Source organism: Lolium rigidum, chromosome 3, assembly GCF_022539505.1.
Source record: "Lolium rigidum isolate FL_2022 chromosome 3, APGP_CSIRO_Lrig_0.1, whole genome shotgun sequence".
NCBI classification, from domain to species: domain Eukaryota; kingdom Viridiplantae; phylum Streptophyta; class Magnoliopsida; order Poales; family Poaceae; genus Lolium; species Lolium rigidum.
The window spans coordinates 186,745,780-186,752,030 of NC_061510.1; positions in this window are offsets into that span (position 1 = coordinate 186,745,780).

Consider the following 6,251-nt stretch of genomic DNA (forward strand, 5'->3'; position numbering starts at 1 on the left):
GAGGATGACATGCGGGACCCATGAGCCAGCAGCTTACTCAACGTTTCAAAGGCGGCATGAGATCGAAAGAAAAAAGGCAAGTGACCAAATATGAGGTGCCAAAAACAATCCAAGATTTATTGTACATAGAGGATGACATGCGGGTCCCATTTTGCAGCAGCGGTCTCAATGTTTGAAATGCGGCTTGAGATCAAAAGAAAAAGAAAGTAGCTAGAAATTAGGGGTAAAAAAAACTCCAAGAAAGGAAAGCTTTATCGTTCATACAGGCTGACATGTGGGACCTATGAGCCAGCAGAGTCCTCAACGTTTCAAAGGCGGCAGGGGATCAAAAGAAAAAGGAAATAGCCAAAAATCAGAGGGTGAAAAAACCCAAGAAAATGAACTTTTATAGTACATAGAGGATGACATGCGGGTCCCATGAGCCAGCAGGTTCCTCAACGTTTCAAACGTGGCATGAGATCGAAAGAAAAAGACAAGTGACCAAATATCAGGATCCAAAAATAATTCAAAAAAGAAACTTGATTGTACATAGAGGATGACATGCGGGTCCCATTTTGCAGTAGCGGTATCACCGTTTGAGAGGCGGCAGGGGATCGAAAGAAAAAGGCAAGTGACCAAATATGAGGTGCCAAAAAATCCAAGAAAAGAAAGTTTTATAGTACATAGAGGATGACATGCGGGTCCCATGAGCCTGCAGGTTCCTCAACATTTCAAACGTGGCATGAGATCGCAAGAAAAAGGCAAGTGACCAAATATCAGGAGCCAAAAATATTCAAGAAAAGAAACTTGATTGTACATAGAGGATGACATGCGGGTCCCATTTTGCAGCAGCGGTATCACCGTTTGAAAGGCTGCACGGGATCGAAAGAAAAAGGCAAGTGACCAAATATCAGGAGCCAAAAATAATCCAAGAAAAGAAATTTTATTGTACATAGAGGATGACATGCGGGTCCCATTTTGTAGCAGCGGTCTCAACGTTTCCAAGGCGGCACAGGACCAAAAGAAAAATGAAGTAGCCAAAAATCAGGGGGTGAAAAAAATCCAAGAAAAGAAATATTTCAATTGGGCTGCATCTGGACATCTGGGCCTTCGAACTATCCTGCTGGGCCTTTTGACTCGTACAATTTCAGCCCACTCCAAAACAGGAAAGTTCGGATTTTTCTAAAAAAACAGGAAAGTCCTATGCTTCACAAAAACAAAAAACAAGGAGATTCATCATATAAGTTTGTTTATGTAAAAATAAAGATTTAATTTATCCGTTTGCAATAGCTCAGAGCGCAATACACTGTTTATTGTCTGCAAAATAATCAAGATATCACATGTTTCTTGTACGGGGAGACTGACATCATGGACCCATGAGCCAGCAGCATCGTCAATGTTTTAAAGGCGGCAGGGGATGGAAAGAAAAAATAAACCAAAAATCTGTTGGTAAAAAATCCAAGAAAAGAAACATTTTCGTTCTGAGAGGATGACATGCGGGACCCATGAGGCAGCAGCATCCTCAGCGTTTATTGTTCATAGATGCTGACATGTGGGACCCGCGAGCCAGCAGCGTCCTCAAGGTTTTAAAGACGGCAGGAGATCGAAAGAAAAAATAAGCCAAAAATCATTTGGTAAACAAAATCCAAGAAAAAGAAACATTTACCGTTCTGAGAGGATCACATGCGGGACCCATGAGGCAGCAGCATCCTCAATGATTCCAAGGCGGCAGGGGATCAAAAGAAAAAAAGGAAATATCCAGAAATTAATTAGGGGTTCAAAATAAATCCATCAAAGGAAACTTTTATTGGTCATAGAGGATGACATGTGGGACCGACCTCGCCAACGAGCGTCCTCATCGTTTCAAAGGGGCAGGAGATCAAAAGAAAAAGGCAAATAGCCAGAAATTAGGGGTCAAAAATAACTCCAAGAAAGGAAACTTTTATTGTTCGTAGAGGATGACATGCGGTACCCATGAGCCAGCAGCTTACTCAACGTTTCAAAGGCGGCATGAGATCGAAAGAAAAAGGCAAGTGACAAAATATCAGGAGCCAAAGATAATCCAAGAAAAGAAATTTTATTGTACATAGAGGATGACATGCGGGTCCCATTTAGCAGCAGCGGTCTCAACGTTTCAAATGTGGCTTGAGATCAAAAGAAAAAGAAAGTTGATTGTACATAGAGGATGACATGCGGGTCCCATGAGTCAGCAGCTTACTCAACATTTCCAAGGCGGCAGGGGATCAAAAGAAAAAGGAAATAGCCAAAAATCAGAGGGTGAAAAAAATCCAAGAATAGAAAGAATTTAAAGCACATAGAGGATGACATGCGGGTCCCATGAGCCAGCAGGTTCCTCAACGTTTCAAACGTGGCATGAGATCGAAAGAAAAAGGCAAGTGACCAAATATCAGAATCCAAAAATAATTCAAGAAAAGAAACTTGATTGTACATAGAGGATGACATGCGGGTCCCATTTAGCAGCAGCGGTATCACCGTTTGAGAGGCGGCAGGGGATCGAAAGAAAAAGGCAAGTGACCAAATATCAGGTGCCAAAAAAATACAAGAAAAGAAAGTTTTATAGTACATAGAGGATGACATGCGGGTCCCATTTAGCAGCAGCGGTATCACCGTTTGAGAGGCGGCAGGGGATCGAAAGAAAAAGGCAATTGACCAAATATCAGGTGCCAAAAAAAATCCAAGAAAAGAAAGTTTTATAGTACATAGAGGATGACATGCGGGTCCCATTTAGCAGCAGCGGTCTCACCACTACTAGGGAAAAAGCCTATAGGTGGAGGCAAGCGGTGCCGGCGCACCACCCTATGCATGCGCCGGTGGAACGTGCTGCCGGCGCACCAAAAACAAGCCGCGCCGGCGATGCCTTCCCACTACCGGCGCACTAGTGGATTCGACGCGCCGACGCTTTTTCCTGGCATGGCCTCGCCCAATTCGGGCTAGGCCCACGAAACATTGCCGGCGCACCAGCCCAGGAGCGCGCCGGCGGTAATTTGCTATTGCCGGCGCGCCCCTGGGCTGGTGCGCCGGCAATGTTCTGTGTGCCCGACCTGAAGCAGATATAGCCGGATGGCTAATATACGGCCGGCGCACCCAGGTCCTGGTGCGCCTGCAGTAACCTGGGAGTTATTTCAGCTACCAACCAGCACTCACAAGCCACTACACTCACTCCTCCAGACAACCCGACCCTTCTCCCAACCCACCTATTTTTTCCCATTTCTACCCCAAATTTAGCCAATTTGACCAAACAAAATCATATTTTTTGAGCAAATCTTCCCTTCCTACATGCATCTCCCACATCTCTATGTAGATCTAGATCTATCTATCGCGCATTGACCGCTTAATCTAGATCTAGTTCTAGATCTAGAAAGTCGGCTTCCATACGCCATTGTCGCGGCGCGTCGTCTCGATCTCGTCGACGATTATATCAAACAATTAGGTGATTAATGAACAAATTGAGGAATGAAATCGACGTATGTTGGACATTTGAAGCAAAGCTCTCGTGTGTGGCATATATATATATGTTGTGTTTGTGCTTGTGTGTGTTGGCGGTTAAAATGAGTTGCCAACGTTGCGCCGAAATGTTGGTTCTTTAAGTTTCCGTTTCGGCACATTTCTGGCGCTCCTATGTCCTACAGTGTAGGAAGGTCATGCCGAAATTTTCCGTGAAAACTACTGTCGGATGCATGGTTCTAATCAATTATATAATCTTACCGTGCACAGGTGATAATGGTTATCGAGATGAGTGAAAGCGTCGTGATGAGATATCTGAAACACGCGATCATCGACATGTATGAAAATAACCGCACGGAGGTATTGTGTCCGTGCCGAAGATGCAAACGAGTGAAATGGTTTGACCCCTATTCAGGCAAATTGCAGGGGCACCTGCTCACTAATGGTTCCATGCATGGACACACTCAATGGATGAGTGATGATGGCGCGGAGGTCAATGGGGCGACGGCAGCAGGTGGTAATGGCCGGCAAGAAGAAGGGCATCATGATATTGATGACGATGAAGAGTTTGTCGCACAGGACGATAACCTTGACGACGACAATAACCTTGACGACGACAATAACCTTGACGACGACGAAGAGGTGCCGCTAGCTTCGGCCGTGCGGGACCCTCATCTTCAAGATCTGCTTCTCGAAAAGACGAAAGGCGCCAAGCGGAAATCAAAGCTTGAGCAACTCGAGATAGACTCGAATACTCCGTTGTACGACTCGGGACGCGGGTTGGGGGAGTCCCGCTTGAGAGTAGCTCTCGATGTGCTGCAGATGAAGGCGAAACACAGATGGACGGACACAAGCGTCGACGACATCCTGGAATATGTGAAAGATCTCCTTCCTGCCGGGAACACGTGTCCTGGTAGTCTAGCCGAGCCCAAGAGAATCACGTGCCCTCTCGACTTACCCCACGAAAAGTATCACGCCTGCATCAACGATTTTATCATGTATCGCAAGGAGCACATGGACAAGACCAAATGTCCTGTGTGTGACGCTGAACGGTACAAGAAAGGGAAGAAGAAAGCTCCTCGGAAAGTTGTGTGATACTTCCCGCTCGCCCCCCGGCTTCAATGGTTCTACGCGGACCGCAAGGAAGCAAAGCTCATGCGCTGGCACGCTGAAAGAAAGGAGGCAGTGTTGAATGATGAAGAGCGGATTGAGCACCCAGTGCTGACGCACCCTTCGGATGCAAGCCAGTGGAAAGCATTAGACAATGAAATCGGAAGTTTTGGGGCAGGTCCCAGAAACATCAGGTTGGGTGTGAGCACGGACCGATTCAATCCGTTCGGAAACCAGAGCAGCACACATAGCACATGGCCCGTGTTTGTATGGATCTACAACCTCCCGCCCTGCCTGTGCATGAAGAGGAAGTACATACATATGAGTATGCTAATACAAGGGCCGACACAGCCAGGAAACGATATCAACATGTATCTCGAACTATTAAAGGAGGATCTTGAAACGTTGGTCGGAGGAAGGGGTAGATACATGGGACGCCGTCGCGGAAGAATATTTCCCTTTGAGAGCCGCGTTGATCACGACGGTGCAGGACTACCTCGGATACGGTTACATTTTGTGCCAGGTGTGCGATGGACACAAGGCATGTGTTAGGTGCATGGAAGAGACGATGTTTTTGCAGCTTGGTAAGGATCCCGGCTCTTCAAAAACAGTTTACATGGGGCATCGAAGGTGGCTACACAAGACTGACCCGTGGAGAAAGCGTGGAGATTTGTTCGACGGTACAAATGAACCCCGAGGACCTCCACGTAAGAAGAGCGGCGAAGAGATCGATACATTACTGAAAGGTTGGAAGGAGTGCCCTGCGCCGGGAAAGATTCGTCAAAAGCCTGGAGAGAAGAAGAAAAAGGAAACGACGCCGCTCATTGGTGTATGGAAAAGGAGGTCCGTGTTTTGGGACTTGCCGTACTCGGAAAATTCTCGATACACCTCACTCGCCTTGATGTCATGCATATTACAAAGAACGTGTGCGAGAGTTTGCTTGGCACTCTTCTAAACATGCCGGACCGGACCAAAGATGGGCCGAAAGCAAGACACGACACTGAAAGTTTTGGGCATCGGGGAAGAGCTTCGGATCCCGGCGGCCCAAGAGGAACAATCGGAGGAGGAGGCGGACGGCGGTCGAAGCGCAAAAGGATTAAGCAGCCGGACTATTACTCGTCCCCCTCCCGCTTCACTTTTAGTCCGGCTGAGGTCGATCAATTTTTCAATTGCCTTCTAGGAGTCAAAGTGCCCTTCGGTTACTCCGGGATAATAAGCAGATACATGGACCCCAAGAAACGAAACTTCAGCGGCATGAAGTCTCATGACTGTCACGTGATGACGACGCAGATTCGTCCGGTTGCAATCCGAGGTATAATGGATGACCATGTTCGTGCAACGCTGACTGGGCTCTGTAACTTCTTCGACGTCATAACTCGGAAGTCGATAAGCGTGAAGAAACTCGCAAGGCTCCAGGAAGAGATCGTGGTGATCCTATGTGAGCTTGAGATGTACTTCCTTGCATTCTTTGACGTGATGGTCCATCTGTTGGTCCATATCATGGATGATCATCAGTCTAGGGCCGGCATTCTTACACAACATAATGCCGTTTGAAAGAATGAATGGGGTCATTAAAGGATACGTTCGTAACAGGTCACATCCGGATGGAAGCATCGTCCAGGGCTGGCTCACCAAAGAGTGCATCTCTTTCTGCACGAATTGCTAGACATCGAGGACCCTGTTGGTTTGCCTCAAAA